The sequence below is a fragment of the Pyrus communis genome, chromosome 5 (genome assembly GCF_963583255.1).
Source record: "Pyrus communis chromosome 5, drPyrComm1.1, whole genome shotgun sequence".
NCBI classification, from domain to species: Eukaryota; Viridiplantae; Streptophyta; class Magnoliopsida; order Rosales; family Rosaceae; genus Pyrus; species Pyrus communis.
This window is the reverse complement of record NC_084807.1, coordinates 14,108,355-14,120,952: the sequence shown is the minus strand read 5'-3', so window position 1 is coordinate 14,120,952 and position 12,598 is coordinate 14,108,355. Positions and strand designations below refer to the sequence as shown.

The following is a 12,598-nucleotide window of genomic DNA, read 5'->3' as shown; positions in this document are numbered from 1 at the left end:
TCTCTCCCCTTAACAGCCCTAAACCGTGCATAATTAAAGGACACCATTCAACACACACATGCACCAAAAGACAACATTGGCATGCATCACATGCATTTCCAACACTTCCCCCTTTGTGCCGTGCCTTCCCTTCCACTTTCCAACCACATTCTTTCAATTCCCACTTCATCATTACACCACCTAAGCCACATGCACTCCCATTCTTTAATTAAAGCCACTTAAACCACAAAACAATCACACAACACACCAACACACATGCATCCTGAAATTCTTTGCCATGCAATCACATGCATTTCCCTTGACATTTTCAGCCATCACACTTCATCATTACACCACCATTCACTCTTTAACCCACACACACTTCACACAAACAACATTCACATGCATTCACATGCATTTCCAACACAAAACACAATCAAAACCGTGGCCACCTTTGCATTTCAGGATTCCCATTTGCATTTTCAGATTTCCAGCTTTCCCTTTTATTTTCCAGCTTTCATTCTTCATCATTGCAGCCATTCCACATGCAATTCTCCATCATTCCTCCACACAAACACCTTAAACAAATAGCCATATACATCTCCACTCCTCCTATAAATACCCTTGCATTCCCATCATTCAAAACATCTCATTCACAACACAACACCCCTCAAACACTCCCATTCTTTCCTTAGCCGTGAGTCCCCCCTCCCTACTAATCCAAACACCAACCATCTTTCCATTTCCATCACTCCTCACTCCATTCCACACTTCCATTCCCCCAAACCAACTATCCTTAGACCTTATGCTACAACAACGAGGAAGAGAAGAGGACCTAAACGTTCATACAATTCAAGTTTGAGTTGTTGGAATGTTTAGGTGATTCTTTGATTTCAATGTTTCATTTTAATTCTCTTTGTTTTGTACGTATAAGGAATGGAAGAGAAGAGTGCCTAAACGTTCATACAATTCAAGTTTGAGTTGTTGGAATGTTTAGGTGTTTCTTTGATTTCAATGTTATGAAGAACTAATCCCCCTTTAGCTAGGGGGTAATTCGAAATAAATGTTTATGCTTGCATTTTGATTTGATTACTTCTAATTGCGTTTCATAAGTTGTGAATTCAATTTGTTTAACTATTTGATTGATAACCTATTTATGTATGTTTATTGAGAGTGCACGCTTAATTTTCATTCATGAATATGACGCTAGAATATAAGTGAGTTTCACCTAATCGTTATGAACTTATATTCACAAGTAGTGGAGGTTGCTTATAAACAATCGCGTTAAACGAATTCTTGGCATAAGTTTCATGCGTATTCCATAGTAACGAATGCCTCGTCAACACTTATAGTTTTCAAAGAACTTAATGATTCTTGCTTGTATCTCTATTATGCAATTCATGTAGGGAACTTGTGGGGAATGCTTTGGGTTGTCGTATGCAATCATCCAATTCATTAACTTAAGGAAAACTTGACGGTTAATTTAAGCGGACCTAATTAACCCGGGGTGATGAGTTTCATAATTTATTGAAATGCAATTGGAAATCTTTTTATTATGCAAGTGTAACATGTGTGGAGAAGAACCCCTTAGCTAGCCATACCATCCATTCATTTCCGTCAATTTCATATTTACAATTTGTTTTCTTTACAATCTATCCATTTTAGTTTAAATTCGTCCAAAATCAATCCCCCCATATTTCGTTTAAAGTCTTAGTCTTAATCTTTCTTATTTTTAATTTTGAATTCTTCGAGTTTAGTATAGCATTTTAGTTTGTGTTTTTAAAAGCATTTTGAGTCTTTTGATTTGTTTTAGTGTTTTAAAGTTTAGTTTTACATTCTTTGAGTCTAGTTTAGTGTTTTATATTATGTTTTTACGTTTTTAAGTCAAATCCAAGTGATTAACAATCCCTCCTAATCCCCGGTCCAGAACGATCCCTACTTATACTTATACTACAATTGTCAAAAAGAGGGTTTAATTTGTGTGCGTATAAATCTCGCATCAAATTTTGGCGCCGTTGCCGGGGATCGAACCCGGGTCACCCGCGTGACAGGCGGGAATACTTACCACTATACTACAAGGAGGATATTGGCAGCCACCACAACCTCATATTCAATATGCCCAACCAAATTTATGTTCGTCAATAAATTATAACCAAAAGCTTGATGAATTAATTTGTTTGGTGCAGGGCTTACAAAATCAAGACAATGAGGCTCAACAAGAAGGATATTGGCAGCCGTATGAGGAGTTCTATTCAACGCCTATGCAGCCACCACAACCTGCCCAAAGTAATGTAGGTAATTCAAATGATAATGATACGATTTTTCAATTACTTACTACTCTGGAAAAGCAAATTGGGCAGATAGCGGAGTTCGAAGGACAATTTTGCGACCAAGGCGAACTCCCTAGTTCAACCATTGCAAATCAGAAGGGAGAATTTGAAACTGCCAAGGAAATCATGTTGAGAAGTGACAAGGAGGTTGGAACGGACCCTCAACCATCAAAATCAAATCACAAGGAAGAGGAATACACCCAACCCACGGAAAGGGTGGAAACACCTTTACCGGAGGCTCCTATTGCTCCTATGCCATCTAATACAGGTATGGTTGTTCCAAATTTCATTATTTTTAACCCTATTCCTTGCAGATTCATGACTTCCAAGGAAGAAGAAGGTGAAAAAGACATCTTGGAAGCCCTTCCAAAGGTGACAAGTAGGGAATGTCATGAATCCATCAAAGAGGACGTTCTTGAAACCACAAAATCCAAAGAAGTTAAATTTGATGACATTGGACAAGTAATAACCATCACTTGCAATCTGGCCAAGTCCAATATCCCTGAAACTTTCAAAGGAGTGGTATTTGTCATTGAGTTCTTGTCGGACAAAACAAGTAAGTATTTTTTTCCAAATTCCATTAGATTTTATACTAACTTGCTATTTTTTTTGAATCAGGCACCTACACTAGAATTCAAACCAATGCCGGTTCACTTCAATTATCACCTTCCATTCAAGGACCAATTCCATGCCGTTTGATTTTATTTATGTTAATAAAAAAATAAAAAAAAATAAAAAAAAAAAAAAAGAAAAAGAAAAAAAGAAAGATACTAAACATGGAGAAAGGTGGAGCTTCACAAAGGTTGTTTGCGTGAAGTCCCACTACGAGGCGCAGAAGCGGAAGGCGCAGAAGCGGGAGGCATAGAAGCGGGAGGCATCGAAGCGGAAGGCATCGGAGCGGGAGGCATCGGAGCTAGAGCATTCCAAGCCTCAATACTTGGCCAAGCGCTGGATGACCCAGGAAAAAGGTGCCTCTGGAGATAAGACGCAAGCCTTTGACGGTCACTGTGAATTCGACCCTCAGATTCTTGCAGCTCATCAAGCTTCCTCTTCATCCCCGACGAATAGTTATTTGCAAGCACATGCAAACTTCTATTCTCGTACTTAAGCTGCTGGATCTCTTGCTTAAGTCTTTCCACCTCTGCCATCAACGATTCCACCTGACGGGAGCGGGCAAGCAGGCGTAGGCCCATGTTGGACACAGAGCTCGCACACTGAACACTAAGTGCGAGGGACTCTTGAACGGCCAACTCATCGGACCGTCCTGACAGCAGCCTACTATCTTTTGGAGTGAGGAGGTTTTTAGCTACTATTGTAGCTGTTGCGGCGTCCTGCATCACAGAGTCTTCACCTGAAAGAGGACCGTTAGAAGATAAAAAAGAAGGGCGCCATACATTACCTTGACGGGGCGCAACCGGATCACTGCTGAGACTCAAATCTAAGCTAAGGTTCGATGAGTTTGCCATTTTTTTCAAAAGTGTTCAAAGAGAAGGGGTGGATGGAGTTAAAAATTTCACAAAAGGCCGGAGTCGAGTTTCAGGAATGGGAAATCTTCAGAGTGTGTTTGTTGTGGTGATCGATAGCTCAATAAAAAAGCCAAGGCGACGCGTCCACCGATTCAAAAAGCCGGAATTTCCGGCGTAATTTAGGCGACGCGTTCTCGACTTTTCAGAAGACGCGTTCAGCTTTGTCAAAAGATTTCTGACAAAGCTGAAAGCACGTGGAGGCCATCATCGCAACTACACATCTTTAGCCGACAAACGCAAAGTCCGGCGACGCTTTCTCTGCTTTTCAGAAAACGCGTGCAGCTTTGTCAAAAGGAGCCGCATCTGCACTACCACGTGTCGTTCAGAAAGCGAAGGGGCGTCGTTCAGAAATCGAAGGGGCGCCTACTCAGAAATCGAAGAGGCGCCACTATTTCAAAAAGCCAGAGTTGAGGGATCAAAACGTTTGTCGACAAAGGTAAAAAGTACCACCACTTGCTATTATCTCTATATATGTCGACCTTCGTATTTTATGGCAGGGCAAACCTGAAGAAAATGCCCAACTCTCCCTCACCTCTGAGGGCGCACTCCCAGCAAGGCCTTTCAAAATACTCAATTCTTTCTTCTTCCCCAAAGATAATACCAGATGCCTGGAGTACATATGACCCAGGAGGAAACGGCGGATTGAAGCATGTGCTGATTCATCCACCGCTTCTTCAAAGCAAAGGTATCTCATATCATCAAGGTCAAAAGCAAAAGTATCTCATATCATGCTCTTTCCCTGTCTTTTTCTTTGTCCTTGTTCTTACTCGCATGGCAAAATAAAAGAAGCAATCAGCCGGCACTTGGAGTCAATCTTCCGATCTGGAGCCAACTGCCTGGAATCTATTCCTGATTGCTTACCTAGCGTTGCTCTCGAGTAGTCATCTTCAACGGTTGATACACTTCCGGAGAAGGGACCACTTCTGCAAAGGGGAGCGAGTAAGGCAAGTGAAAATGATACATTGAAGCATGTGGAGACAAACATAGGCTGAGTTATCCTCCAACCCTTTTCAATACGAATTGGAAAGATTGAACAAAGAAACAGACCAAAAGGGTATGCTCAGACCTTCGGGGGAGACCAAAAGAACCATCCTGCTGCCCAGTTCAAGAAGTAGCACAAAGGAAAATCAATGATGGGCGGAAACCAGTTCGAGAGTAAGCCTGTGGAATCATCAAGATCAAGCCTCAATGCAATCAACAAAGAGAAGAGGGAATTTACACTCCATAACCAGATTTGCGTCCCTAAACTCTTCTCTTTGTTAATTACATTCTGCCATGTTTAGTATGTTTAGTTGTTGTTTGTGTGATTACTTATGTTTTGTGTGAATCTATGCTTAAAACATTGAGGACAATGTTTGATTTAAATGTGGGGGGGGTAACTAATGTTGTTAATGCAAATTCGTGGGATTTTATCACCCATAACTTCAAATGTTGTTCCTTGCTGTTTTAAGGTGTTTTTAAGTTGTTTTAGAGTGTTTTAGTATGTTTTGTTTTTATAACTCCGAAAAGCACATAAAAATTTGAAAAATTGTTTTGAAAAGCCTAAAAAGAGTGTTTTGAGTCGTTTTTTTGAGTTTGTGTCTTAGGGTACCTTCCAACACAATGATAAGGATTTGGTTTGTAATTACATGACTGTTAAAAAGAGTTATAAACATAGAGAAAAGTTTGATTTACTCTTGGTTTATGCTTAGTTATGGTTATAATGTATGACTTCACATGCAATCATAAAAGAAAAATTCGTTTTTGTAACATGCTTGAAGGAAGGAACTCAAACAAACGCTACAACCCTGTGAGACTCGAGCCATTACCTTCTTTGGAGAGTTATTTTCTGTGATTCTTTGTTTTCTAAAAGTTGTTGAATGATCTCATTATTCCTTGCTTGGTTGCTACTTAGAATGCAATTGTATCATGATAGAACTAAATGCTAGAACTTATATCCGTTTCATTCAAAGCATAATATTGAGTTGCATAACATATATCAAGATGAAGTTGTGTAGTTGCCACCATAGCCAAATAGCCTTACTTCCCATATTTCGTATATATTGTAAGTCTTAACACCGTTGAGCCTCGTTTAACCTATTTTCTTTGCTAACCATATCACCCCTTACCTAGCCTAGATTAGGACCATCCGTACCCTTGTTCTTAAAAGATAGTGAGCATGACTTAAATGAATTCCTTTTGAGTACATTTTGCAAGAAAATGAGTGTGGGGGAGTAAAAGTTTGTTCTTAAGTTTGTATGTTTTGAGAGTCAAAAGAAAAGAAGAAAAAAAAAAAATTGTGAAAAACATATGAAAAAGAAAAACAGAAAAGAAGAGAAAAGAAAGAAAGAAAAAAAAAAAAAAAAAAAAAGAGCTTGTTCCCCCTTGTTGTTCAAAAGTTGAGTTTTCATTCAAAAGTGAATTCTACGTTAATTCAAATGCTTTGCTCGCTATTTCTTTAAGAACCTTTGTTTTCCATATACCTTCTTTGTTAGCCAAACACCTTTAGCCCCGTTACACCCCTTTGACTTCTATCTTGATCGTTATGTGTTCAATAATGTGGAGTTTGAAATTGATATGAGCTTATGGAATCACTGGTTCTCATTCTAAGTAGTAGCATTCCATTCATGAGATCATATTCATGTCATTATCGTAAATCCAGAAAATGCTTTCCTTGTTATAACATATGTGAGTGTTCGTCTACATGTTTACATCAATCTTCTCACATATAACTAGTGTAGGGTGTGTAGTCAGAAAATCTGTGTGAAAAACGAGTGCATATCTTGTAAGGATTTGAGCAATTTCTCTAAGGCATGTTACTACATTCAAAACATGGTTTTAAATGCTTAATTGTGAACTAGTATATGGTGACTATGTTTAAGAATGTACTTAAGTGTGAAGATGACTAAAATCTGTGGGAATGATGATTTTTAACGTGTCATGTGCATTGGAAATCCCTAAGACGGTTGTTGGAAGGTTTAGGTTGTGTTTTACTTGTTTTGTTTCGTTTGGTTTTGTTTTGTTTTTCTTTCTGTTTTGCTCGAGGACTAGCAAAAGATAAGTGTGGGGGTATTTGATAGGAGCATATTCATGCGACTTAAATGGCTTGTTCTCGTGCATTTACGTTATGTTTCTCTAGTTATTTTAGTCCTTTATGCTTCTTTTGTGTGTTTTCAGGTTCTAAGGGCAAGGTATGCAAAAGGATGCCTTTTGGAGCCTTTTGGAGCAAATTAGAGATTGGAATGGATATCATATGCTTGGAGCCAAGAGGATGGACGAAATTAAAGACTTGAAGTAGGAAAGTTAAATCCTAAAAGACCTCATGTTTAAGCATCATTGAAGACTCCTACGCATTTTAGAACACAAAAACAACATTCCTTGCAGCCTTAGGACATTGTCGTGTGTTTCCTTGTGTCTCCCTTCCTAGCCATGCAAGGAAGGGCTTTGTTCCCTATTTTAAACACTTAAATCATTCACTTATCATATCATTCACTTATTATAAGCATTCACTTATCATATCATTCACTTATTATAAGCATTCACTTATCATATCATTCACTTATCAAACCATTCACTTATCACTTCCATTCACTTATCACTTATCACTTCCATTCACTTATCACTTATCACTTCCATTCACTTATCACTCACCACATATCATTCATTTATCACTTAACATATCATTCATTTATCACTTAATACATCATTCACTTATCACTTATCATACTCATAATCATCTACACATTTCAACCATTTAAACATATGCATTTCAACTCACATGCATCATCATCATGCAACCAACCTTGCCACATGCTTTCCAAGCTTTCCCCCTTCATCATTAAGCCACATTCACTCCCATTTCTCTCCCCTTAACAGCCCTAAACCGTGCATAATTAAAGGACACCATTCAACACACACATGCACCAAAAGACAACATTGGCATGCATCACATGCATTTCCAACACTTCCCCCTTTGTGCCGTGCCTTCCCTTCCACTTTCCAACCACATTCTTTCAATTCCCACTTCATCATTACACCACCTAAGCCACATGCACTCCCATTCTTTAATTAAAGCCACTTAAACCACAAAACAATCACACAACACACCAACACACATGCATCCTGAAATTCTTTGCCATGCAATCACATGCATTTCCCTTGACATTTTCAGCCATCACACTTCATCATTACACCACCATTCACTCTTTAACCCACACACACTTCACACAAACAACATTCACATGCATTCACATGCATTTCCAACACAAAACACAATCAAAACCGTGGCCACCTTTGCATTTCAGGATTCCCATTTGCATTTTCAGATTTCCAGCTTTCCCTTTTATTTTCCAGCTTTCATTCTTCATCATTGCAGCCATTCCACATGCAATTCTCCATCATTCCTCCACACAAACACCTTAAACAAATAGCCATATACATCTCCACTCCTCCTATAAATACCCTTGCATTCCCATCATTCAAAACATCTCATTCACAACACAACACCCCTCAAACACTCCCATTCTTTCCTTAGCCGTGAGTCCCCCCTCCCTACTAATCCAAACACCAACCATCTTTCCATTTCCATCACTCCTCACTCCATTCCACACTTCCATTCCCCCAAACCAACTATCCTTAGACCTTATGCTACAACAACGAGGAAGAGAAGAGGACCTAAACGTTCATACAATTCAAGTTTGAGTTGTTGGAATGTTTAGGTGATTCTTTGATTTCAATGTTTCATTTTAATTCTCTTTGTTTTGTACGTATAAGGAATGGAAGAGAAGAGTGCCTAAACGTTCATACAATTCAAGTTTGAGTTGTTGGAATGTTTAGGTGTTTCTTTGATTTCAATGTTATGAAGAACTAATCCCCCTTTAGCTAGGGGGTAATTCGAAATAAATGTTTATGCTTGCATTTTGATTTGATTACTTCTAATTGCGTTTCATAAGTTGTGAATTCAATTTGTTTAACTATTTGATTGATAACCTATTTATGTATGTTTATTGAGAGTGCACGCTTAATTTTCATTCATGAATATGACGCTAGAATATAAGTGAGTTTCACCTAATCGTTATGAACTTATATTCACAAGTAGTGGAGGTTGCTTATAAACAATCGCGTTAAACGAATTCTTGGCATAAGTTTCATGCGTATTCCATAGTAACGAATGCCTCGTCAACACTTATAGTTTTCAAAGAACTTAATGATTCTTGCTTGTATCTCTATTATGCAATTCATGTAGGGAACTTGTGGGGAATGCTTTGGGTTGTCGTATGCAATCATCCAATTCATTAACTTAAGGAAAACTTGACGGTTAATTTAAGCGGACCTAATTAACCCGGGGTGATGAGTTTCATAATTTATTGAAATGCAATTGGAAATCTTTTTATTATGCAAGTGTAACATGTGTGGAGAAGAACCCCTTAGCTAGCCATACCATCCATTCATTTCCGTCAATTTCATATTTACAATTTGTTTTCTTTACAATCTATCCATTTTAGTTTAAATTCGTCCAAAATCAATCCCCCCATATTTCGTTTAAAGTCTTAGTCTTAATCTTTCTTATTTTTAATTTTGAATTCTTCGAGTTTAGTATAGCATTTTAGTTTGTGTTTTTAAAAGCATTTTGAGTCTTTTGATTTGTTTTAGTGTTTTAAAGTTTAGTTTTACATTCTTTGAGTCTAGTTTAGTGTTTTATATTATGTTTTTACGTTTTTAAGTCAAATCCAAGTGATTAACAATCCCTCCTAATCCCCGGTCCAGAACGATCCCTACTTATACTTATACTACAATTGTCAAAAAGAGGGTTTAATTTGTGTGCGTATAAATCTCGCATCACCCCCCTAGCCAAGGGGGGTTTAGTTCCTCATACGTACAAAACAAAGAGAATTTAAATTAAACATTGAAATCAAAGGAAAAGAAACACCTAAACATTCCAACAACTCAAACTTGAATTGTATGAACGTTTAGGCCCTCTTCTCTTCCTCTTTGTTGTGGCACAAGGTCTAAGGAAATGTTTAGGGCTTTAGGTATTTGTATGGAGGAATGGTTGTGTAATGGTAGGGTGTGTGTATGCATGGATGGGGAGTGGTTGAAATGGCTGAATGGATTGATGGGGAAGGCACGGCACAAGGGGGTTTTTATGGTGTGAAGTGTGTATGAATGAATCCCCCCCCCCTTTGTGGCTGCAATGGATGTTTATTTATAGGTGGACGAATGATTAAAAGAGGGAATATGACAGCCAGGAGTGTGGCTGCAATGAAGGAGAAAAGCTGGAAAATGCTTGCTGTTTCGCATGGCAAGGGATTTGTGTTAGTGATGCGAGATTTATACGCACACAAATTAAACCCTATTTGTGACAATTGTAGTAATGATGTAAGTAGGGATCGTTCTAACCGGGGATTAACTAGGGGTGCTAATCTAATTTGAATTGACTCAAAAACATAAAAACTAAACGTAAAGACTCTTAACAAGACTACTATGACTCAGAACAGCTTTGAAACACTCAAACTGCCTAAAACAATCAAATTGACTCAAACAGAACTAGAACTTCATTTGGACGAATTTGAAAGTGTTTATGACTCCAAATGCTTAAAGACACAAAATAAACAGATTTGAATGACTAAGACTCAACAAAATATGGGGGGATTGTGTTTGGACGAGATTAAATTAAATGGACAGATTATAATTAAAACAGATTGTAAAACAAATTGTGATGAATTAATGGATGATGGAATAGCCAAGGGGTTCTTCTCCACACATGTTACACTTGCATACAAGATTGATTTTCAGTTGGTCTTTCGATAAATTATGAAACTCAACATCCAGGGTAAATTAGGTCCGCTTAAATTAACCGTCAAGTTCTCCTTAAGTTAATGAATTGGATGGGTTTGCGCAACGCAATTCACAACATTCTCCAAAAGTCCTTTACATGAAAAGCACAATAAAGATACAATCAAAGATCATTAAGCATTATGAAAACTATAAGTGTTGACGAGGCATTCGTTACTATGATAAGCATGAAACTAGTGCCAAGAATTCATTTAACGCGATTGTTTAAAAGCAACCTCCACTACTTGTGAATATAAGTTCATAACTATTAGGTGAAACTCACTTATATTCTAGCGTCATATTCATGCATGAAAATTAAGCGTGCACTCTCAATAAACATACATAAATAAGTTATCAATCAAACGGTTAAACAAATTGAATCCACAACTTATGAAATTCCAACCAAAGGTAATCAATTCATATTGCAAGCATAAACATGGTTTCGAATCACCCCCTAGCTAAAGGGGGTTTAGTTCCTCATACGTACAAGACAAAGAGAATTGAAATTAAACATTGAAATCAAAGAAACACCTAAACATTCCAACAACTCAAACTTGAATTGTATGAACGTTTAGGCCCTCTTCTCTTCCTCTTTGTTGTGGCACAAGGTCTAAGGAAATGTTTAGGGTTTTAGGTGTATGTGGAATGGAGTGGGGAGTGGTTGGAATGGCTGCAATGGAGGAGAAAAAATGCAGAAAATGGAAGGGGATGCACGGCATAGAATGGTGTTTGTGTTGTGTGTTGTGTTGTGGTGAATGGGATGGTTTGTATGAATGCATTGCATGGTTTTATAGGGAGAGAATGGATGAGAGAGCATGTGAATGGCATCTAGGAATGATTAAAGAAGGGAATGCATGTGGAATGACAACTAGGTTGGTTGGTGGAAATCTGAAATTGCAAAGGGGAATGCTGGAAATGCAATGGAATGCACGGCAAGGTTGTGTTTTGTGTGCATGTGAGAAAATGGATGAATGATTAAGAGTGCATGTGGGTGACAACTAGGGTGAGAAAGCATGTGAGTGACAACTAGGGTGAATGGTGGCTGCAATGATGAAGTATGATGGCTGGAATTGCAAGGGAAGGCACGACAATGATGGTTTCTTTAGTGATGAATGTGGCTGCAAGGTGTAGATGATTATGGGTATGATAAGTGATAAGTGTATGGTTATGATAAGTGATAAGTGTATGGTTATGATAAGTGTATGATATGTGGTTATGATAAGTGTATGATATGTGGTTATGATAAGTGTATGATATGTGGTTATGATAAGTGTATGATATGTGGTTATGATAAGTGTATGATATGTGGTGACTATGGTTTGGTCTTCAATTTCGTCCATCTACTTGGCTTTAAGCATATGCAATCCATTTAATGCCCCAAACTACTCCAAAATGCACCAAAATGCACTTTCTTGCTCCTTTAGCCCTTTGAACCTACAAACACACAAAAATAGCTTAAAGTACTAAAATTACTAAGTACTAGTAACATAAACGCAAGAAAACAAGCAAACTAAGGCGCATAAATATGCTCCTATCAAATTCCCCCACACTTAGCTTTTGCTAGTCCTCGAGCAAAACAAAAGAACACGAAACTAGACAAAACGAACAAAACACAACCTACACCTTCCAACATTTGCCTCAGGGATTTCCAATGCACATGACATGTTAAAAATCATCATTCCCACAGATTTTAGTCATCTTCACACTTAAGTACATTCTTAATCATAGTCACCACATACTAGTTCATAATTAAGCATTTAAAACCATGTTTTGAATGTAGTAACATGCCTTAGAGAATTTGCTCAATTCCTTACAAGATATGCACTCAATTTTTACTCCAATTTTCTGACTACACACCCTAATCTAGTTATATGTGAGAAGATTGATGTAAGCATGAAAACGAACACTCACATATATGTATCCCAAAGGAAGCAATTTTTGGAGTTAATA

At 37.9% G+C, this 12,598-nt stretch overlaps 1 non-coding gene across 1 annotated transcript; it reads right to left on the bottom strand.

Annotated features, from left to right (window-relative positions):
• Positions 1 to 1,989: 1,989 nt before the first annotated feature.
• Positions 1,990 to 2,070, bottom strand: TRNAD-GUC (transfer RNA aspartic acid (anticodon GUC)). Its single transcript has one exon. It is a non-coding gene; the product is annotated as a tRNA-Asp (tRNA).
• Between the last annotated feature and the right edge of the window lie 10,528 nt (positions 2,071 to 12,598).